This window comes from Ambystoma mexicanum, chromosome 12 (assembly GCF_040938575.1).
Source record: "Ambystoma mexicanum isolate Mex_15411 chromosome 12, UKY_AmexF1_1, whole genome shotgun sequence".
NCBI lineage: Eukaryota > Metazoa > Chordata > Amphibia > Caudata > Ambystomatidae > Ambystoma > Ambystoma mexicanum.
This window is the reverse complement of record NC_090936.1, coordinates 893,946,574-893,970,101: the sequence shown is the minus strand read 5'-3', so window position 1 is coordinate 893,970,101 and position 23,528 is coordinate 893,946,574.

The window sequence follows — 23,528 nt, the reverse complement described above, 5'->3', positions numbered from 1 at the left end:
GAAAGGGGGGGATACAAATCTACCCCTACCTGGACGATTGGTTGATCAGGGCGCGCTCTCCTGAGCAAGCCCTGGATCATCTGTCCATCACCTGCGACTTCTTTCACAAGCTGGGCTTCTCCCTCAACTTAAAGAAGTCTCATTTGACACCTATCCAGCAGCTCCAGTACATCGGAGCAGTGCTCCACACATCCCTGGGGCAGTATTCGCCTCCACAGGTGAGGGCTCACCGCATTCTGCAGATGGTAGACAAATTTAAACGCACCCAGAGTCTCCCGGCGTTTGAATTCTTGAGATTGCTCGGCCTCATGGCATCCTGCATTCTACTGGTGCCAGAGGCCAGGCTGCGAATGAGATCTCTACAGTGGGCACTCAAGATGCAATGGTTGCAGTTCTCCGGTAGGATGTCGGACCCCGTTCAGATTCCGCCCTCGGTCGCCCATGACCTTCTGTGGTGGGCTGTCGACATCTGTTCCGAGGGGCTCCGTTTTGGCAAGCAGCACAGCTGTGGTAATTACCTGTCTAAAATGCGGAATACGTCGTCGGAACATCCCATCGAAAGAACGTTACCAGGTAAGAAGGTAACTTGTTCTTCTTGAGCTAGGGTTTGGTGATTGACAAATATGACAGATATGACACATTATGAAAAGTTTCTTATACTTCGCAACAGCTGCAGACATAATTCTTTGTTATTAAGAACACAAAGCACTTTTTCATCTAGGATATCGTGTTTGCGAGGGAGACATTCCAAAGCACGTTATCTACCAGTTTCTATTCGTGAACTAGGGGTCAGCCTATTCTAAGGAAGATCCGCGGAGGAGGACCGCTAGAAAAGTATAATTTGTGCTTTAACTGCCTTTTGCTACAGCTGTAGTGAGACAGGCCGGCACCTGTTGATTAAATGCCGTTTCTGCTTGCTCTCAAGGACTTAGTGAGGGAGGAAAACAATGTATTTCTGCACTGCTTGGCATTCTTGTCTGGGTCGAGCTATCAACATGCAAGCTGTGGCCTCGTACCGTGTATGAGCTTTCAGAGTATTATACGTTTTGCAGAAGCATTTGACAGAAAAGAAAAATGGCGAATGTTACACAAGATGGACGCCCTATGGTTATACTGACGAATTTGTGTTCACGGTGTTGATTATGTGATGAGATTGGCTTACGGCCAACATAATATACCTTCTATACTTGGTTAGGGTTGTTTTCTAGATTTACAAACCCTCCTTTTGGCCGTAAGCCAAGAGAATCATCCATACATCACATCTTCATTTGACCATGTGTCTAGTTCTGAACTAACAATGCTACTGTAATCATCATCTTCAATATTAATTGCCATACATTCCTTCATTGTTTCCATTTCGGTATTTATATCCTTATTCAACCCGGGAGTTTGTTTTTCTGTTATCACATGTACACATTAATTTGTTATTTCAGAGCAAAAGATTGGCATACAGTGTATACAGCAACAGCAACACATGAGGATTCCAAGTAATGTTACTAATATTGCAATTAGCTTCCATCCCCATGAATGCCACAGTTCCCAAAACCATGAACTTATATTCAGATCCCAACCACCTGTTGGGGTATGAATGTCAGAACTCAAAATATGCAATTTCTTGATTGCTTCAAAAATTGTAGGGGAAGAGTCACTTACAAATACACAGCACGCTGACCCCACGATTTTGCACACACCTCCACGATTAGCCAAAATTATATCAAGAGCCATTCTATTCTGAAGTGTCATTAATCTTACTGCCTTTTCTTCTAATGTCATATTATATAGTGTATCCGTTGTTCCATTTATTATTTTTTCTAACACTCTGAACAGTTTTCGTATATTCCATGAATTCATTGCTTGTCCCCAGAGTGGTATAAATGATTTTGCAATGTCCTCTGCAATTAATCCTGTATCATCCTGCCGTGGTCTGGATCTGAATAGTTTGGGTATATCTGACGTTTTGGAAAGGAATACACCAGGAAAAAGGATCCCTAAGTAACAGGTCCCTCCCCAATTTCTAGGCAACCAGGGATAAGCTTGTTCTCCACATATAAAATAAACAGGATCACCTACATATATTGGTTCTTCTTCTTTCTCAAGTACTGCAATATTCATGCATCTAGTGAATGTTCCTACTGAATAAGAACCCTTTTTTCATTAAAAAAAAAATGGGACAGTACGCTAACTGTAATTAATAGTATAGGAGGGGGCACAACGTCCTTGTTCCATACTGGATTTATGTAGAAAGTGATTACAGATGATTTATAAGGCACATAGGGCCTCATTACATGGAAGGCGGTAAGGGTTAATGGTCACGTAATGGTACCGGTGACCGTTAACTCTTACTGCCTTACTACGAGGTCCCTTTGCGGGTTGGTACTTTAACGCCTGCTTTTAAGCAGGCGTTAAAAACCAACCCGCAAAGGGACCAGGGTGCTAATTACGGTACCTCAATTTGCGGTACCGTAATTAGCACCTTGCCCATTCCTATTATGCCCTATGGGGCAAAAATGGGAATGGGGAAGGGGAATTACCGCCCCGCCAACCTTGGAATAGGGCGGTAATTCCCCTTTCCTCCAAGGCGGTGCCAGTATTTTACCGGCATGGACCAAGGTGCTAATAGCACCTTGGTCCACCGCCTACCGTGTAATGAGGCCCATAGTCTATCTAGTGGTCTTACCACTGGTTTTATTATTCTTGCCCTGTTGAATATGGAACAACCCACTGGTTCCATTACCACTCTTTCAAACTCATCTATGTTTGTTCCATCCAATTGACCCATATCACTCTTATTCCATTTCCCAAAAAATAGTGCACTCAATGATGCATAACATGCCCTATTAAGGGGTAATGGCTGTACGTACCAACCCATTCCTTTCCCGCCATACTGGGATAAATGGGAGCAGACCCAACAATTTGTTTTATTCAGGATAGTGTGAGTCATATTCATAATTCAAAGCAATGTGTTATTATCATACCCTCTTCTGTGTCTTGCTTCTAATGGCGGGAGAGTACAAGAGAGCACATGGACCGGACTGTCTGTGGCAGGAGTATTGGTAGCAGGCAAAAGAGAGTTTAACGGATGCACAGTTTCCAGATATATAATATTGGGACCAGTGTAATCAGAATGCAAAATAGTGTTCTAATTATTACCATATATTTCCTACGGCAAATCCTTCTAGGTATTCTTTTAGTCTTTATCTCTATAATATCCTCAGCATTGGTGCAGGAGGGAGCAGGAGTTAGTATAGGCATTGTCTTGTCGCGGCAATGTTCGTCACGAAGAATTTCTTCACAGCAGCACACGTTGGACAGCAAAGCGTTCAAAAGACAGCAAAAGCATTCCGGCCAGTTCTGGTTAGCCTGTTTGATGAATAAGCAGCAAGCTTATGTGGTTCTGCACAGTGCTCCAAAACGTTGGAGCAAGCATTAGTTGTGTTGGTACCATATGCGCTCCGCTTGTTCCCACGGGGTGATCACATTGGTCATTCACTTTCCAAAACTAGCACCGGGAAGCCACGTTTCAGATCTTTCAATTTGATGCAGATTGATACAGCTCCCATGCTCCACTTCCCTAGGCCTCCGATTCCCAATTCATCCGTGTTGGGAACAGAGGCAAAACAAACACGTGTATCAGATCACTTACGATTTTGAGAACGTAGGTCGTACCTTATTGCTCCAGGTACTGTGTGATCAATGAATAATGCATTTTCATTTCCAGAGGCAGGCTCAGTGTCAGCCTGTGATGCAACGAGTGATGATGTGGTAGCTGTCGGACAAGGCTGAGGGACCTTTTGCCCTTTGATCCTTGTTGCAATCTCCCCAGGCCCTTTCTCAGGCTTAGGAGACACTTCCGGCACAGAACTGGCAATGGTGTCTTTGCGATCGAGTGCAGCTGTTTCTCTTTTGTCGTGCAAGTGAAGATTTTTGCTAGAAAGTCTTTGTCAGCACCCAGTCTCCTGGCTCCAGACAATGCCCCGGGCCTTATATCTGGCTGGTAGAGCCTCCTGCACCTGCTGATGAATCAAACGCAATTTCTGAGTTAACAGTTTACAATACGTACTGAGCAAAGGGTATTCAATCTCACTCACACATTTAGGCTGCAGTGCGCTCCAAACATTTGCTGGTCTCGCCATTATAATCTTATAAGGGGAGAGTCCAGTCCTTGCCTGCACAGACGTTCTCATGCATAGCAAAGCTAATGGTAATGCATCAGGCCACTTCAACTGACTCTCTGAACGTATTTTGCTAAGTTTATTCTTCAAAATACCGTTCCAGTGTTCCACAAGACCTGCACTCATCGGGTGTCTGGCTGAGTGGAATCTCTTGTCAATTTTAAGGCCTGCACAAATCTATAGTATCACGGCGGCAACAGAATGCGGGCCGTTATCTGACCATATGACACGTGGTAGGCCAAATCGGGAGAAGTACTCTTTTAGCATCACTTTCGCTGTGCTCATCGCTGTACAGTCTTTGAGCGGATAGGCCTCCACCCATTTTCTGAATGCACAGACCACCGCAAGGGCGTACTTGAGATTCTGACACCTTTCCATTTCTATGAAATCAAAATGGATCACTTCAAATGGCATAGAGGGGGGGGGGGGGGCAAAACTACCTACAGGAGTCGTAGTTCCTTTTCCAATGTTATGTTGCTGTAACGCTCACCTGATTCTCGCAGAGGCGCCGGTCTTGACTGGGCGACTACCGTATCTTCAAAGGTGATGTGCAGCACCCGGTTGGCTCTTTGGGCTGGACCTCTGTGCCCTGTATGCCTGACGTGCAGGGTAAGATGTCTGCAGATAGAAAATACGGGGTTAATGAACTGGGGTTATTGGGGTGTCCCTATCTCTTTCCTCTTCTCCTCTCCTGTAGACCCCCACAGGTTAACGCTCTCACCTTAGGTAAGTGAATGCCGAGCTCTCCATCTGCCTCGGGGCAGGGTGCTGTAACCAGTTCCTTCACTGGATAGGTAGCGCAGGCCTCTTGACTCCAGAGGACTGCTGTCCGTCGTTTACTGCACGAACGGTAAGTTTCGAGTAACTCAAATGTCTTTAAAGTCTTTAATAATGATGTCTCTTGTTTTGCAGGGTTCCGGCGATGGCGGATGACGGGCTGAAATGAGTTGAAGATGGAGCCCGTGTGATGAATAGAAGCGCCTGGAAGCACGTAAGTAAGCGCTTGTTGCCAGCTTCACGATGCGCTCTAACTGTCTTTTTATTTTGCAGGTACAAGTTCGGAGCGGCTGCAGGGTGCCGGGATACCCACTGGGTTAGATGTGGAAAGGAGTAATGGCACGTGAGTATTAAAGTTCCCCTATGTCTTTAAACGCACCTTGTTTTGTCTTTCAGATGCGGGATGCAGCGCTGACGGCCTCCGGAGCGTGCGAAGAGTTGGTAAGCTTTTGTCTTTCAGATGCCGGAATGCAGTGTGAAGACCTCCGGAGCGCACGAAGAGTAGGTAAGCCTTTGCCTTTCAGATGCCGGAATGCTAACCTGTTCGTTCTTGTCTTTATAGGTGTTGCTTAAGACTGGATTCAGGATGGTAAGCCTTTTTCCTTAGGCCCAGGACCGGATGCAGAAGACACGATGAGCGTTCTGCTGCAGAGGGTGCAGAATAACGCAAAGCAAGATTCATCCACCGGGTGTGGTTTAAATAGCCTCCTGTAGTGCTTAGGTGTCTCCTTCCACAGCCACGCCTAAGTAAGAAAAGAGTTCCTGCCTTCCAGAAGAGTTCCAGTGTTCTGAATCTAGGGAGTGGCTCCAGCCCCACCCAACAGGAAAAGTAGTTCCAAACAGAAGAGGATCAGAGGCTCAACTGGCAGGCAAGTAAGCAGCATGGTCTGCTGCAGGTAAGTCCACCCAAGTATTATGAGCCCGGCGCTTCCAGCGCTGGGACTGGGCATATTTATGAGCCTGGTGCCACTGGCGCCAGGACTGGGTCCAAAAGGTCCCAATTGGGACTGGTTGGCACTCGGAACCTGGGTTATGGATCTGCTTCCAAGGGAGTTAGGAAAACCCTGACCTTTTGGAAGCAGAGATCATGACAGTTGCAAACAGGTCATGCAGTTTTGTACTAATCTCTCAGCATTCTTTCTAATGTGCGGGTTCTGCCATACTGTGTCTAGATGCTCAATCATTTTCTTAGCATATGTGTGTAGGGCTATGGGCCATAGTGACCATCGCTATTACAAAGGCATTGGGCAGCATCCATTTTTTACTCGTTTTGTCCATCCAACTACCCGCTGTCTAGTTCTGCTGTACCCTCAGACCAAGCTTTTATTTCGTCTGCAGTTGCTTCTGCTTGCATCTCTAACTGTTGCAATTCCATTTTCTACCATGCAGGGTACCTCTTTTGACCTCTCAATACACATCTTCGTATGTAAATCAGTGGCAGTTTGTTTTGCAATTTTGTATGCGAATGCATTTCCTTTTACAACGTTACATGTTACTTTTTTATGCGCTTCGCATTTCATTATTGCTAGTCGTTTAGGAAGTACAAGGGCAGACAACATTCTTACTATCAAAGTGCCATGTTGGATCTTGGTTCCATGTGATGTTAAAAACTCCCTCTCAGCCCATAATCAACCAAAATTGTGTACCACCCCAAATGCGTACTGACTGTCAGTATATATGTTTACATTCAGGTTTTCAGAAATTTCACATGCTCTTGTTAACGCTATTATCTCTGCAGCCTGTGCTGAATTGTATGGGATTATTTTGCTCTCAACAATACTCTTTAATGTCGTGATGGCATATGCAGCAGTTGATGTACCATCAGGTAATTTGAAACAAGAACCATCACAAAACAGTTCTCCATCTGGCTCTTTCTGTGGGGTGTCTGTTAGATCAATTCTTCCTTTCGTTTCTTGCTCAGTGACCATTATACAATCACGGAGGAATTCTTTTCCACCCATCTTTTCATTGGGAGGAGGCATTAACTCAGCCGGATTCAAAGCGCAACATCTCATAATTTGAATATGCGGTGTAAATTGAACTATTTCATATCTCGTCAGCCTGGCTGATGTGAGGTGTTGCGTCTGCGTTCTATTTAAAAGAACATCTACTGCGTGAGGCACCATTATGTTTAAGGCATGACCCAAAACCATCCCATCCCCTCGGTTTGTTTTACTGACGCGGCAACTGCAGCAGCAGCTTGCAAACAACACGGCAAAGCACATGCAACAGGATCCAGCATGTTCCATGTGCTGCTAAATGTGTCAGCAATGTAGCTGTACTCTCCTTGCAAATGTCTTCTGTTTGCTGCAATTAATAGGTCATCAATGTATTGCAATAATAAACAACCTGTTGGTAGCTCTAGCATGTCTAGTTGTTCCTTCAATGCTCTACTATAAATAGTCGGGCTTTCAGTGTAACCTTGTGGAATTCATGTGAATGAACGTCCTCCTAGAGTAAAAGCAAATAAATATCTGCTATCTGGATGTACCGGAATGCTGAAAAATGCATTCTTCAAATCTACAACACTAAAATATGATGCAGATGCTGGAATCATAGTCAAAATGGTAGTCACATCTGGGACCAATGGAAATTGGGGGTCAACTACTTTATTCAATCCGTGCAAATCAATTATGAAACGATACGGTATTTCATTACCTCCTTTCTTATAAACTGGAAGAATTGAACTATTGCAAGTGCTACCAGTAATCTCTTCAATCACATTTCGTTTAATCAAATCAGAAACAATGCATTTCAATGCTCTCTCTCCTTCCACTGAAATGTTATATTGTGGAATGGGTGGCAATGTAATCCCTTCCTTTAACCCTTTAAGTGCCAAGGACGAGGTATCTCGTCCTTGGAAGTGCACACGCAGTGCCAAGGACGAGATAGCTCGTCCTTTTTGGCACCTTGTTTTGAGCGATCCCTGCAAAGCAGGGATCGCTCAAAACTGTAATCCAACCCCCGGGCTATGTGAGGGGGAGGTCCCCCCTCACTGCCCGGGGGTTGGATTTCCTTCAGTTACACGCCGACGTGCGTGACGCACGTCGGCGTGAAACTGAAAGCAATTCCACCGCAGCAGCCATTTTCGGCTGCTGCGTTGGAGAGAGAAGGTGAGTGCCCTTCTTGTTCCGCCTCGATCTCCGGCTGTATTTCAAGCCGGAGATCGAGGCGGGTATCGTTGGAAAGGGGAGATCTTCCCCTTTCCAACGGTACCCATTGTGTGGCTTTGCTGCCCGCGGATCGGGCGCAGGGCTCCTCGATCCGCGGGCAGCAACGTCACGGATCAAAGACGATCCTTTTGTGACGTGTGGGGGAGGGGGGGCTGCTTACTGTGATGCCGGAAATGCATCTGAGGGACAGGGCCTCTGAATCCTTGTCCTTTTTCTGTTTTTACCGTGTGTTCTGTCATGTTTTCTGCCCAGGAGTCCATGAGGGACTCCTGGCAGTGCAGCTCTCTTTTGGTTTGGTGAACAGACCCATGGGATACCCTTATGGCACCCATGGGTAGGGGTACAACCCTGTGCCCCTAGTGTATGTTTTTGGGCACCTGTGGGTGGCCCACAGAGCAGGGTATGGGCTGGTGGCAGCTCCATGCTGAATTTGACAGGTGCTCTGGGTGTCCTCCATTTTGGGATACCCAGGCCCTGCCATTGGAATCAGTTGATTCCTGATAGGAAACAAGATGGCCCCTGTGGCCTCTTGCTTTCTATTGCCTGTTATCTTGTTTTTCCCAAAGTCCTGGGAAGCCCTGACTCTGTCCCTTCCCCCTGACTGGCTGTTGGGTGGAAGTTCCATATATGGTGTTGTTGTGAAGGCCCAGCTAGACTGACTGGAGCCTTCCCAGTGACTGTATGTTGTGGGTACCTCCTGTGGGTGGGACCTGGGTGAATGGAGTGTGTGACCAATATACACTCCTTGTTGTGGTTGTCTGGTTTCTGGCATGAGAGACAAAGACTGAGACAGCCCTGCCCGAAACTGGCCTGAATGCAGTGTGTAGTGTTGAATGGCTGGGTACTTGTCCCAATCCACATTCCTTGTTGTGAGTGTCTGAAAGGGAGGAGTGTGGCCTGAATGCACTGTGTGCCTGATTGGCTGACTGACTGCATGAATGCCCTTCTGTGTGATTGGCTGCTGTGTGTGTGCCAGCAGTGTGGATGAGAGACAGAATAGTATATCTGGGGACCTCTCACCACTGGAAATTGTTCAGAAGCATTCAGAAGCTGAGTCTCCACTCAAGAGTAACTGGATTTGCTGATCCTCGACGTCCAACTGGAAGAAGAAGACTTGCTGTGGCATTTGCTTCGACAGAAACTGAAGGTTGTCGACATCGTCGAGGACTGACCCGAGAGAGGACCTGGCTAGGCGCCCTCTTCCCGTGCTCCGAGGGACCATCGAGCACCGCTGAATCTTCGCCGAAGCGCCCTGGAAGTCAGACCCTCGAAAGGCTGCCGACCCGAGACGGGACCGCCGAGGAGATCGAAGTGAAGCACCCGGACCTCGACGCTGTCGAAGTCCATTGCCGTCGACCAGGGTTCGCAGGTCTGTGTAACCGCTGGAGGCCCGTCGAAGTTGTGTTGCCCAGCCGTGGGAACCACTTGACGCCGTGCCGCCGACGACCGGAGCCGTCCGCTCCTTGCCTAAGAACATTTGACTCGAAGGACTCCCTCGTCCGCACCGTCGACCGCTTTTGCCCTGCCGGAGAAAGTCGAGGACGACCAACGCGCCGAGGAGAATCCGCCGGTGGGTTTCCCGCCACCTCACGATCCCAAAGACTCGAGCGACTCGACGCCCTTGCTGGGCTCCCGTCTCTACAATCTTTGCGGTCCCGAACTATTGTCATCGAGGTGCCCCGCACACCTCCGCCTTGCAGGACGCCGACGCCCCGACGCCGACGAGCACCGCTCGGACGAAGCTGCCGCCTCTTCGACATCGTTCTACCTCGTTTGTCGACGGACGTTCGAGGCCCCGTGCCTCCCGCTTGAAAGGGAAGGCATTCAAGAAGGGCCGTCGATTCCCCGTCGCCGAACCCCGAGGTCTTCGACGTTTCTCGACGCCTCTCGACGATCCGTGACTCCTGCTTAAAAGGGGGTCATTCAAGAAGGATCTGTCGACGCCTCTTCGAAGAACTCGACTCCACCAGGTACATTGGGGGGGTAAAAACATTGTAGGAGAGAATAAGACTGTTGAACAATATATGGACTGGGCTTGTGTCATATCCCTTTATTTTACAGGTTGCCCAGGTGGGGGGATCTCCACACAGAACTGTGTCCAGTAGCTAGGGCCAGTATTCTGCCTATTGTTTCAACCATCTTTTATCTCTCCTCTCTCTATTGCTGGTTTCCTTCTTATTGATCTGTGTGCCATTTTTACAGTATTGTGAATGCACTTTAATGAGGTCTAATATTAGTGGTACCACTTTAGAATTGTAGATATTTATCATTATTGGTTTTCCTGAGCACAAAGTGCGTTGTTGTGATAAGTGTACATAACCCTTGAATATTAATTATATAAAGACTGTGTTTTCAGTAATACAGTGTGTGGACATTCCTTTGTGGGGGGCTTGGGGATACACTGTACTTAAGAACCAGCCTGCATCACCTCCTGAGAAGCTAGGCCTTGATTGCTCGTCCATCGCTACCGTATTAGAGAATCTTGGCTGGGGTCCTCTGTGCCTCTCCTCTACCATATAGAGAGCGGAAGTACAGACCCCCCCACCGGTCTTGACAAGCTGGTGGCAGCAGTGGGATGCTTATGGTTTTAAGACTCAGTGTATAACCGTGCCACTTACAAAATATCCGCACTTTATTAGATTAAAGTTTGGGTGTGTACCAAATAACTGCATTACAGGCAATGGAGCCCATTGCAAATGGTAAATTGACTCGGATGAGCTTAGAGGCTCTCCAGAGTGCTTGTGAAGCCAGGGAGTTGGACTTTGTGGATAAGTCTAGGGCTGAGCTGATAGCTGCCCTGGTGGACTACCAGACTGATGGTGAAACCCTTGATGAAGGGGGGGATGCAACCAGTGAGGACTCTGCCCCTGGGGTTGTCGCTGAATCTGTTTCTGGGAATGCCACCATTCCTGCTGCCTCTGTTCCAAACCCCAGCAATTCCATGGAACTTGAGTTATTAAGGATGAAATTGGCCTTTGAATATCGCAAGTTGGAAATAGAAGCTGAGCTTAAGAAAGAGGAGCTGGCACAGCAAGTGGAACTCAAGAATAGGGATCTTGCGCTCAAAGACAAGGACACTGAATGTCAGAGAATCCAGCTAGAGAGAGCTAGAGTGGAGACTTCAGCTAGACCAATTGAGAGTGGCAGGTCCCCAGCCACCAAGTTTATGAAAGATTTGGTTGGTGTGTTTGTGGAGGGTTCAGATATCCTCCAATGGATTGAAGCGTTTGAAATGGCTTGTGCAATTCATGATGTAGATAAAAGAGATTGGGCTAAGTGTTTGTTAAGCAGAGTGCCTCAAACTGGATATGACTGTATTCTGAAGCTGAGTGTGGAGGAAAGGGGTCAGTATGAGTGTATGAAGTCTGCTTTGATTGCCAAGTTTGGCAAGACACCTACCCAATACCTTAAAAGGTTCAGGGATTTTAAGAAAAGAGAGAATGTGTCTTGGGTTGACTGGGTGAGTACTGCGCACATGAACATGATGGGGTGGATTGACGGTTACAAGGTGAAAACTTTTGTTGAGTTGTCCCACCTCTTGTTTTTTGAGCATTTTTCTGAAGCCTGTTCACCAGAGCTGCGTCAGTATGTGGCTGACCAGAACATTTTGGACCCCTTTAAGCTGGCTAGGTTGGCTGACAAGTGGGTCTCCCACCGGGTGTCCCCTAAGGACTCCAGTGGGAAGGACAAGGACAAAGAAAAGGGGACCTCTCAGAAAGCTGAGGAGTCCCAAAAGCAATCACAGTCGGGTAAACCAAAACCTTCCTCTCCTAAGACCCAAAAATCTGGTGGGGATAAGTCCTCTGTGGGTGGGAATAAGAGTAGTGGTCCACCTGCTGCAAAGCAGGTTCCCAGTGGTTCCAGTACCGTACCCCGCACTCCTGGCACTTGTTGGGATTGTGGGGCTCTGGATCACAAAAGGGGTGACCCCAAGTGTAAAGGTAAGGCACTTGGAGTACAGGCTGTCAGCCTGACCTACCCTTACCCCGTGGCTGAGGTGGAGGCCACTGTCCTCCCCTCCTCTACAGGAATCACATTTGGTGCTCCGGTAGAGATTTCCTTAGTGTCCCTTGGGGCCTGGGACCAGTACGCAGAAGTACTGGCAACTATCCCGCAGAACACCCGTAGGTTTTTGAGAAGTGTCCTCTTGAATGGCCAGCCTTCTACTGGTTTGAGAGACACTGGGGCAAGCATGACAGTGGTGGACAGGACCCTGCTCAAGCCAGAGGACTATGTAGGTGCTCCTCTGAGAACCACCAGGTTAGCTGGTGGGCCTCCCAAATTATCGCCTGTAGCCCTAGTCACACTCATGATTGGAGACAAGACAGCAAAGCTTCCTGTCCTGGTTCAGGACAATGTCCCTGCTAACATTCTGTTAGGAAATGATCTAGTAGAGTTGGGGTTGATCTCGGATGGTCTTCCCATGACTGCTGCTGCAGTCACTAGGTCACAGGTGACACCGGGTCTGGCTGTGAGTCAGGTACCCGAGCCAAAGGCGAGGCCTAAGGCAAGAAGAAGGAAGACCAAGAAGGCCACCTCTGTGGAGGGAACACCTTCTCTTCCTGCTGTTCCGACAGCACCCATTGGGATCCATGCTCCGGACGGGCTGGGTCCAGCGGAAAACCCAAACTCAACTCCTGTGGGAGAAGAGACAGAAGACTCTCCTGTGGGAGAGGTTCTCAACCCGGAGGATCATCCCGACCTTCAATGCTTGTTAGCTGAAGGGGGACCCTCCCGGGCAGACTTCTGTAAGGGACAGAGAGAGTGCCACTCTCTCGAGGGCCTGAGGAAACAGGCCCTGTCCCAGGCACAAGGTGAAGTGCCTAGGACATTCAAGATTTATTGGGAGGGTGAGCTCCTTGTTAGTGAGCCCACTAAGCCCGAACCTGGTGCCCGCAAGAGGTTGGTGGTACCCCAGGTTTACAGGCCCTTCCTACTGCAGTTGGCGCATGAGGTGCCCTTGGCTGGTCATCTTGGGACCAAGAAGACTAAGCAGAGGCTCTCTGCCCATTTCTACTGGCCACGGATGGGAGTAGAGGTGGAGTCCCACTGCAGGACCTGCCCAACTTGTCAGTTGTCTGGCAAGACTGGAGGCAGGGTCATTGCCCCACTGCAGCCATTACCAGTGGTTGGCACACCATTTGAGAGGGTGGGCATCGACATCGTCGGTCCCCTTGACCCTCCCACTTCAGGTGGACATCGGTTCATCCTGGTCTTGGTAGATCATGCCACCAGGTACCCTGAGGCAATACCCCTTCGGACTGTTACTGCCAAGGTGGTTGCCAGGGCTCTCCTGGGCATTTTCACCCGTGTTGGATTCCCCAAGGAGGTTGTCTCTGACCGAGGATCCAACTTCATGTCTAGTTACATGAAAACCATGTGGAAAGAGTGCGGGGTAACCTACAAGTTCTCCACCTCTTACCACCCCCAGACCAATGGTCTGGTTGAGAGATTTAACAAAACTCTCAAGGGCATGCTAGGTGCTTTGGAAGAGCCCCTAAGGAGGAAATGGGATCTCCTCCTGCCATGCCTGCTGTTTGCTTACAGAGAGGTACCTCAAGAGGGTGTTGGTTTCAGCCCCTTTGAGTTACTCTTTGGACATCCCGTGAGGGGGCCCCTCGCCTTGATCCGAGAAGGCTTGGAAGCCACCCCTCCAGGTCCCACCAAGCAAGTGGGGGACTATGTGTTAGGCCTCAGGCGGAGGATGACACAAATGATGGGTCAGGCAACAGCAAATCTCAAGGCCAGCCAGGAATTGAATAAGTACTGGCATGACCTGAAAGCTTCGCAAGTGGATTGGACTCCGGGACAGGAAATCCTTGTGATGGAGCCTACCAAGCCTAGAGCTTTGGCAGACAAGTGGACTGGACCCTTCAGGATCATCTCCAAGATGGGCGAAGTCAATTATCTGGTGGACATGGGAGCCTCTGGGGTAGCCCCCCAGGTATTCCATGTCAACAGGCTCAAGCCTTTCCACAGGCGAGCAGAGGTCTCATGTCTCTTGCTAGCTTCAGGGCAAGAAGAGGATGAGAGTGAGCCCCTTCCTGATTTGCTGCATAGCAACCCTCAGGATGGCTCAGTGGAGGGAGTACAACTCTCTCCCGATTTGACAACAGAGCAGCAGAGGGCCTGCCGGGCTTTGCTCCAGCAGTATGCCCCTCTGTTTTCACTGACACCGGGCCTTACACCGTGGTCTAAGCACGAAATTGACACTGGTGACAGTGTGCCTGTCAAAAGCAGGAGCTATCGTATGTCAGATACCGTCAAAAACCACATCCAGGCTGAGGTCGCCAAGATGTTGGATCTGGGTGTTATTGAACCCACCACCAGTCCCTGGTCCAGTCCAGTGGTCCTTGTCCCCAAGGCAAGTTCCCCGGCGGGTACCAAGGATTGGAGGTTCTGTGTGGACTACCGAGGAGTCAATGCCGTCACCAAAACTGACGCGCACCCATTGCCCAGGGCTGATGAGCTCGTGGACACTATAGGTGCTGCCAAATTTGTGAGCACCTTTGACCTTACCTCAGGCTATTGGCAAATAGCTCTGACGGACCATGCCAAGGAAAAGACGGCATTCTCCACACCTGAGGGACTCTACCAGTTTAGGGTCATGCCCTTTGGGTTGAAGAATGCCCCTGCCACCTTCCAGAGATTGGTCAACCATGCGCTCAGTGGGCTGGAAGCCTTTTGTGTGGCTTACTTAGACGACATTGCCGTCTACAGTTCCACCTGGGAAGAGCATTTGACACATCTGGATAAGGTGTTGCAGGCCTTGAAAAGGGCTAACCTCACTATCAAGGCCACCAAGTGCCAGATAGCTCAGGGGAAAGTTACCTATCTTGGTCATGAGGTAGGAGGGGGTCAAATCCAACCTCTCTCCAGTAAAGTACAGGACGTACAGAACTGGGAGACTCCCACTACTCAAACCCAGGTGAGAGCCTTTTTGGGCCTCACTGGGTACTATCGCAATTTCATGGCAGACTATGGAACCATAGCTGCACCCCTGACAGCTCTAACTTCACCCAAACAGCCTAGGAAGGTTAATTGGACTGAAGACTGTCAGAGGGCCTTTGATGGCTTGAAAGAAAGTCTGTGTAGGGCACCTGTGTTGAGTGCGCCTGACTACAGCCGACCCTTTATCGTCCAGACGGATGCCTGCGACACCGGAATTGGAGCTGTCTTGTCCCAGTTAGATGACAAAGGGAGAGAACATCCTACCATATTCATCAGTAGACAACTCAAGGGTAGAGAACTTAGGTGGGCTACTGTTGAAAAGGAATGTTTTAGTATAGTTTGGAGCCTTAGGCGTTTTAGGCCCTACCTTACGGGGTCCACCTTCAAGGTCCAAACAGATCATAAGCCCCTGAAGTGGCTTATGCAGATGAAGGGTGAGAATCCGAAATTGCTCAGGTGGTCGATTAGCCTACAAGGGCTAGACTTCACCATAGAGCACAGACCAGGGAAGAGTCACGATAATGCAGATGGCCTTTCCAGAAGGTATGTTGACCGTCTGGATGAGGGTGTCTATCCCGTGGGAGATTAGGCACCCTCCACCTCAGTCTGGGGGGGGCGACTGTGATGCCGGAAATGCATCTGAGGGACAGGGCCTCTGAATCCTTGTCCTTTTTCTGTTTTTACCGTGTGTTCTGTCATGTTTTCTGCCCAGGAGTCCATGAGGGACTCCTGGCAGTGCAGCTCTCTTTTGGTTTGGTGAACAGACCCATGGGATACCCTTATGGCACCCATGGGTAGGGGTACAACCCTGTGCCCCTAGTGTATGTTTTTGGGCACCTGTGGGTGGCCCACAGAGCAGGGTATGGGCTGGTGGCAGCTCCATGCTGAATTTGACAGGTGCTCTGGGTGTCCTCCATTTTGGGATACCCAGGCCCTGCCATTGGAATCAGTTGATTCCTGATAGGAAACAAGATGGCCCCTGTGGCCTCTTGCTTTCTATTGCCTGTTATCTTGTTTTTCCCAAAGTCCTGGGAAGCCCTGACTCTGTCCCTTCCCCCTGACTGGCTGTTGGGTGGAAGTTCCATATATGGTGTTGTTGTGAAGGCCCAGCTAGACTGACTGGAGCCTTCCCAGTGACTGTATGTTGTGGGTACCTCCTGTGGGTGGGACCTGGGTGAATGGAGTGTGTGACCAATATACACTCCTTGTTGTGGTTGTCTGGTTTCTGGCATGAGAGACAAAGACTGAGACAGCCCTGCCCGAAACTGGCCTGAATGCAGTGTGTAGTGTTGAATGGCTGGGTACTTGTCCCAATCCACATTCCTTGTTGTGAGTGTCTGAAAGGGAGGAGTGTGGCCTGAATGCACTGTGTGCCTGATTGGCTGACTGACTGCATGAATGCCCTTCTGTGTGATTGGCTGCTGTGTGTGTGCCAGCAGTGTGGATGAGAGACAGAATAGTATATCTGGGGACCTCTCACCACTGGAAATTGTTCAGAAGCATTCAGAAGCTGAGTCTCCACTCAAGAGTAACTGGATTTGCTGATCCTCGACGTCCAACTGGAAGAAGAAGACTTGCTGTGGCATTTGCTTCGACAGAAACTGAAGGTTGTCGACATCGTCGAGGACTGACCCGAGAGAGGACCTGGCTAGGCGCCCTCTTCCCGTGCTCCGAGGGACCATCGAGCACCGCTGAATCTTCGCCGAAGTGCCCTGGAAGTCAGACCCTCGAAAGGCTGCCGACCCGAGACGGGACCGCCGAGGAGATCGAAGTGAAGCACCCGGACCTCGACGCTGTCGAAGTCCATTGCCGTCGACCAGGGTTCGCAGGTCTGTGTAACCGCTGGAGGCCCGTCGAAGTTGTGTTGCCCAGCCGTGGGAACCACTTGACGCCGTGCCGCCGACGACCGGAGCCGTCCGCTCCTTGCCTAAGAACATTTGACTCGAAGGACTCCCTCGTCCGCACCGTCGACCGCTTTTGCCCTGCCGGAGAAAGTCGAGGACGACCAACGCGCCGAGGAGAATCCGCCGGTGGGTTTCCCGCCACCTCACGATCCCAAAGACTCGAGCGACTCGACGCCCTTGCTGGGCTCCCGTCTCTACAATCTTTGCGGTCCCGAACTATTGTCATCGAGGTGCCCCGCACACCTCCGCCTTGCAGGACGCCGACGCCCCGACGCCGACGAGCACCGCTCGGACGAAGCTGCCGCCTCTTCGACATCGTTCTACCTCGTTTGTCGACGGACGTTCGACGCCCCGTGCCTCCCGCTTGAAAGGGAAGGCATTCAAGAAGGGCCGTCGATTCCCCGTCGCCGAACCCCGAGGTCTTCGACGTTTCTCGACGCCTCTCGACGATCCGTGACTCCTGCTTAAAAGGGGGTCATTCAAGAAGGATCTGTCGACGCCTCTTCGAAGAACTCGACTCCACCAGGTACATTGGGGGGGTAAAAACATTGTAGGAGAGAATAAGACTGTTGAACAATATATGGACTGGGCTTGTGTCATATCCCTTTATTTTACAGGTTGCCCAGGTGGGGGGATCTCCACACAGAACTGTGTCCAGTAGCTAGGGCCAGTATTCTGCCTATTGTTTCAACCATCTTTTATCTCTCCTCTCTCTATTGCTGGTTTCCTTCTTATTGATCTGTGTGCCATTTTTACAGTATTGTGAATGCACTTTAATGAGGTCTAATATTAGTGGTACCACTTTAGAATTGTAGATATTTATCATTATTGGTTTTCCTGAGCACAAAGTGCGTTGTTGTGATAAGTGTACATAACCCTTGAATATTAATTATATAAAGACTGTGTTTTCAGTAATACAGTGTGTGGACATTCCTTTGTGGGGGGCTTGGGGATACACTGTACTTAAGAACCAGCCTGCATCACCTCCTGAGAAGCTAGGCCTTGATTGCTCGTCCATCGCTACCGTATTAGAGAATCTTGGCTGGGGTCCTCTGTGCCTCTCCTCTACCATATAGAGAGCGGAAGTACAGACCCCCCCACCGGTCTTTACACTTACTAGGTAAGCGGCCCCCTTCCCCCGTGGCCCCAAAGCATGGGGCCACAGCGCCAGGGACCCCTGGGGGCAGATGATCACTGCCCCCAGGGGTGGGGGGGAAAAAAAAAAAAATCGAGGGAAGGAGGGAGGTGGGAGGGGGTTTTGGGCCCTGGGGCCCACTGGGCCACCAGGGATTGAGCTAAAAGTGGTGTCCCTGGAAAGGGGACTTTCTCCCCTTTCCAGGGACACCACTCATATGCCGCATTGCTGGTCACGGATCAGCGCAGAGCGCTGATCCGTGACCAGCAACCCACTGAACCACCATGGATCTGTTTGTGAGTTGGGGGGGAGGGGGGCTGCTTCAGGTAAGCAGCCCTCTCCCCCCCCCCTGCCCCCATAGCATGGGGACACATGAAAATGAACCCTGGGGGCAGATGGCTGGCCATCTGCCCCCAGGGAAATATATATAAAAAAAATAATAATAATCTGAGGGATGGGGGGAGGTGGGAGCGGGTTTTGGGCCCTGGGGCCCACTGGGCCACCAGGGATTGAACAAAAAGTGGTGTCCCTGGAAAGGGGACTTTCTCCCCTTTCCAAGGACACCACATATGAGGCATTGCTGGTCACGGATCGGCGCAGAGCGCTCGATCCGTGACCAGCAACCCACTAGACTACCATGGATCTCTTTGTGAGGTGGGGGGCAGGGGGCTGCTTCAAGTAAGCAGCCCTCTCCCCCCTCCCGACCCCAAAGCATGGGGGCACGTGCATGTGAACCCTGGGGCAGATGGCTGACCATCTGCCCCAAGGGAATGTAAAATGAAAAAAAAAAAAATGAAATGATGGGAAACAGGGGTGGGGGAAGGGGTGGGGGCCACTATCCACCATGGATATTTTTACTGAATGAAAGGGGGGTGTCCCCCCCATGGGAGGGTGCCCCCCCAACCGAAGTAGAAAGGGGGCACCCCTTGTAACCCTCCCTGGGGGCAGATATCTGCTCCTAGGAAGGGGCATCTGACCCCAGGGAGGGATGCATGAGGTGGGGCCCCCCCTATCTGCCCCCAGGGAGGGTTGCATGAGGTGGGGCCCTCCATTTGGGGTGGGGGGGGTTGAGGGTCACCCCCCGTTGCGGTACATCAGGCGCTGCCAATTTAGGGTGGCCCTCAGCCCCCCCTAAAAAGCAGCCTGTGATTTTGCATTTTGTTTTTTGTTTACCCAACTTGGCTTGGTGCAGATGGCCACATTAGTGTGGCTATCTGCCCCCCGGGTGCCCAAACCCTACTGGCCCATCTATTGGGGGTCCTGCCCCACCTTTTGGGGTGGCCCTCTCCCCCCTCACCCCAAATGGAGGTGGGGTGTATCTCACGCAGCCGTTTGGAGGAGGCCCAGGGAGGCCTGCATGAGGTGTGTCCCCCAGCCATTGGGGGTGGGGCGGGGGGGGGCACCCCAAAAGGTGGGGCAGGACCCCCAATAGATGGGGCAGTAGTAAGGTTTGGGCACCCTGGGGGCAGATAGCCACACTAATGTGGCCATCTGCACCAAGCAAAGTTGGGTAAACAAAAAAAAATATACAAAACCACAGGCTGCTTTTTAGGGGGGGCTGAGGGCCACCCTAAATTGGCAGCGCATGATGTACCGCAACGGGGGGTGGCCCTCAACCCCCCCCACCCCAAATGGAGGGCCCCACCTCATGCAACCCTCCCTGGGGGCAGATATCTGCTCCTAGGAAGGGGCATCTGACCCCAGGGAGGGATGCATGAGGTGAGGCCCCCCCTATCTGCGCCCAGGGAGGGTTGCATGAGGTGGGGCCCTCCATTTGGGGTGGGGGGGGTTGAGGGCCACCCCCCCGTTGCGGTACATCATGCGCTGCCAATTTAGGGTGGCCCTCAGCCCCCCCTAAAAAGCAGCCTGTGGTTTTGTATATTTGTTTTTGTTTACCCAACTTGGCTTGGTGCAGATGGCCACATTAGTGTGGATATCTGCCCCCAGGGTGCCCAAACCCTACGGCCCCATCTATTGGGGGTCCTGCCCTACCTTTTGGGGTGGCCCTCTCCCCCCTCACCCCAAATGGAGGTGGGGTGTACCTCACACAGCCGTTTGGAGGAGGCCCAGGGAGGCCTGCATGAGGTGTGTCCCCCAGCCATTGGGGGTGGGGTGGGGGGGGCACCCCAAAAGGTGGGGCAGGACCCCCAATAGATGGGGCAGTAGGGTTTGGGCACCCTGGGGGCAGATAGCCACACTAATGGGCCCATCTGCACCAAGCCAAGTTGGGTAAACAAAAAAAAATATACAAAACCACAGGCTGCTTTTTAGGGGGGGCTGAGGGCCACCCTAAATTGGCAGCGCATGATGTACCGCAACGGGGGGTGGCCCTCAACCCCCCCCCACCCCAAATGGAGGGCCCCACCTCATGCAACCCTCCCTGGGCGCAGATAGGGGGGCCTCACCTCATGCATCCCTCCCTGGGGTCAGATGCCCCTTCCTAGGAGCAGATATCTGCCCCCAGGGAGGGTTGCATGAGGTGGGGCCCTCCATTTGGGGTGGGGGGGGTTGAGGGCCACCCCCCGTTGCGGTACATCATGCGCTGCCAATTTAGGGTGGCCCTCAGCCCCCCCTAAAAAGCAGCCTGTGGTTTTGTATATTTTTTTTTGTTTACCCAACTTTGCTTGGTGCAGATGGCCACATTAGTGTGGCTATCTGCCCCCAGGGTGCCCAAACCCTACTGCCCCATCTATTGGGGGTCCTGCCCGACCTTTTGGGGTGGCCCTCTCCCCCCTCACCCCAAATGGAGGTGGGGTGTACCTCACGCAGCCGTTTGGAGGAGGCCCAGGGAGGCCTGCATGAGGTGTGTCCCCCAGCCATTGGGGGTGGGGTGGGGAGGGCACCCCAAAAGGTGGGGCAGGACCCCCAATAGATGGGGCAGTAGGGTTTGGGCACCCTGGGGGCAGATAGCCACACTAATGGGCCCATCTGCACCAAGCCAAGTTGGGTAAACAAAAAAAAATATACAAAACCACAAGCTGCTTTTTAGGGGGGGCTGAGGGCCACCCTAAATTGGCAGCGCATGATGTACCGCAACGGGGGGTGGCCCTCAACCCCCCCCCACCCCAAATGGAGGGCCCCACCTCATGCAACCCTCCCTGGGCGCAGATAGGGGGGGCCTCACCTCATGCATCCCTCCCTGGGGTCAGATGCCCCTTCCTAGGAGCAGATATCTGCCCCCAGGGAGGGTTGCATGAGGTGGGGCCCTCCATTTGGGGTGGGGGGGGTTGAGGGCCACCCCCCGTTGCGGTACATCATGCGCTGCCAATTTAGGGTGGCCCTCAGCCCCCCCTAAAAAGCAGCCTGTGGTTTTGTATATTTTTTTTTGTTTACCCAACTTTGCTTGGTGCAGATGGCCACATTAGTGTGGCTATATGCCCCCAGGGTGCCCAAACCCTACTGCCCCATCTATTGGGGGTCCTGCCCTACCTTTTGGGGTGGCCCTCTCCCCCCTCACCCCAAATGGAGGTGGGGTGTACCTCACGCAGCCGTTTGGAGGAGGCCCAGGGAGGCCTGCATGAGGTGTGTCCCCCAGCCATTGGGGGTGGGGTGGGGGGGGCACCCCAAAAGGTGGGGCAGGACCCCCAATAGATGGGGCAGTAGGGTTTGGGCACCCTGGGGGCAGATAGCCACACTAATGGGCCCATCTGCACCAAGCCAAGTTGGGTAAACAAAAAAAAATATACAAAATCACAGGCTGCTTTTTAGGGGGGGCTGAGGGCCACCCTGAATTGCCAGCGCATGATGTACCGCAACGGGGGGGTGGCCCTCAACCCCCCCACCCCAAATGGAGGGCCCCACCTCATGCAACCCTCCCTGGGCGCAGATAGGGGGGCCTCACCTCATGCATCCCTCCCTGGGGTCAGATGCCCCTTCCTAGGAGCAGATATCTGCCCCCAGGGAGGGTTGCATGAGGTGGGGCCCTCCATTTGGGGTGGGGGGGGGTTGAGGGCCACCCCCCGTTGCGGTACATCATGCGCTGCCAATTTAGGGTGGCCCTCAGCCCCCCCTAAAAAGCAGCCTGTGGTTTTGTATATTTTTTTTTGTTTACCCAACTTTGCTTGGTGCAGATGGCCACATTAGTGTGGCTATCTGCCCCCAGGGTGCCCAAACCCTACTGCCCCATCTATTGGGGGTCCTGCCCCACCTTTTGGGGTGGCCCTCTCCCCCCCTCACTCCAAATGGAGGTGGGGTGTACCTCACGCAGCCGTTTGGAGGAGGCCCAGAGAGGCCTGCATGAGGTGTGTCCCCCAGCCATTGGGGGTGGGGTGGGGGGGCACCCCAAAAGGTGGGGCAGGACCCCCAATAGATGGGGCAGTAGGGTTTGGGCACCCTGGGGGCAGATAGCCACACTAATGGGCCCATCTGCACCAAGCCAAGTTGGGTAAACAAAAAAAAATATACAAAATCACAGGCTGCTTTTTAGGGGGGGCTGAGGGCCACCCTAAATTGGCAGCGCATGATGTACCGCAACGGGGGGTGGCCCTCAACCCCCCCACCCCAAATGCAGGGCCCCACCTCATGCAACCCTCCCTGGGCGCAGATAGGGGGGGCCTCACCTCATGCATCCCTCCCTGGGGTCAGATGCCCCTTCCTAGGAGCAGATATCTGCCCCCAGGGAGGGTTGCATGAGGTGGGGCCCTCCATTTGGGGTGGGGGGGGGTTGAGGGCCACCCCCCGTTGCGGTACATCATGCGCTGCCAATTTAGGGTGGCCCTCAGCCCCCCCCTAAAAAGCAGCCTGTGAATTTGCATTTTGTTTTTTGTTTACCCAACTTTGCTTGGTGCAGATGGCCACATTAGTGTAGCTATCTGCCCCCAGGGTGCCCTAACCCTACTGCCCCATCTATTGGGGGTCCTGCCCCACCTTTTGGGGTGGCCCTCTCCCCCCTCACCCCAAATGGAGGTGGGGTGTACATCACGCAGCCGTTTGGAGGAGGCCCAGGGAGGCCTGCATGAGGTGTGTCCCCCAGCCATTTGGGGTGAGGGGGGAGAGGGCCCCCAAAAATGGTGGGACAGGCCCCCCCAGTGGGTGGGGCAGTAAGGTTTGGGCACCCCGGCGCCAGATTGGCACACCAATGTGACCCTCTGGACCAAGGGGAGTTGGGTTACCAAAGGAAAAAAATGAAAATGGTGGAACGCTTTTTAGGGGGGGCGGTGGGGCACCCCAAAGGGTCAGGGAATTTTCTAATGGGATGGGGCGTTGACCCCCTCCCCCCCACCCGCAATGGAGTGGGTGCCAAGTCATGCAGCCCTTCCTGGGACCAGATATCTGCTCCTAGGAACGGACGCCTGAGCCCAGGGAGGAGTGCAGGACAACCCCCCCCCCCTATCTGCCCCCGGGGAGGGCTACATTTTGCTGGTGTGACCGTAGGTAACACATGTTCTTTGTTTTGTTTACAGCTTTTTCTACCCGA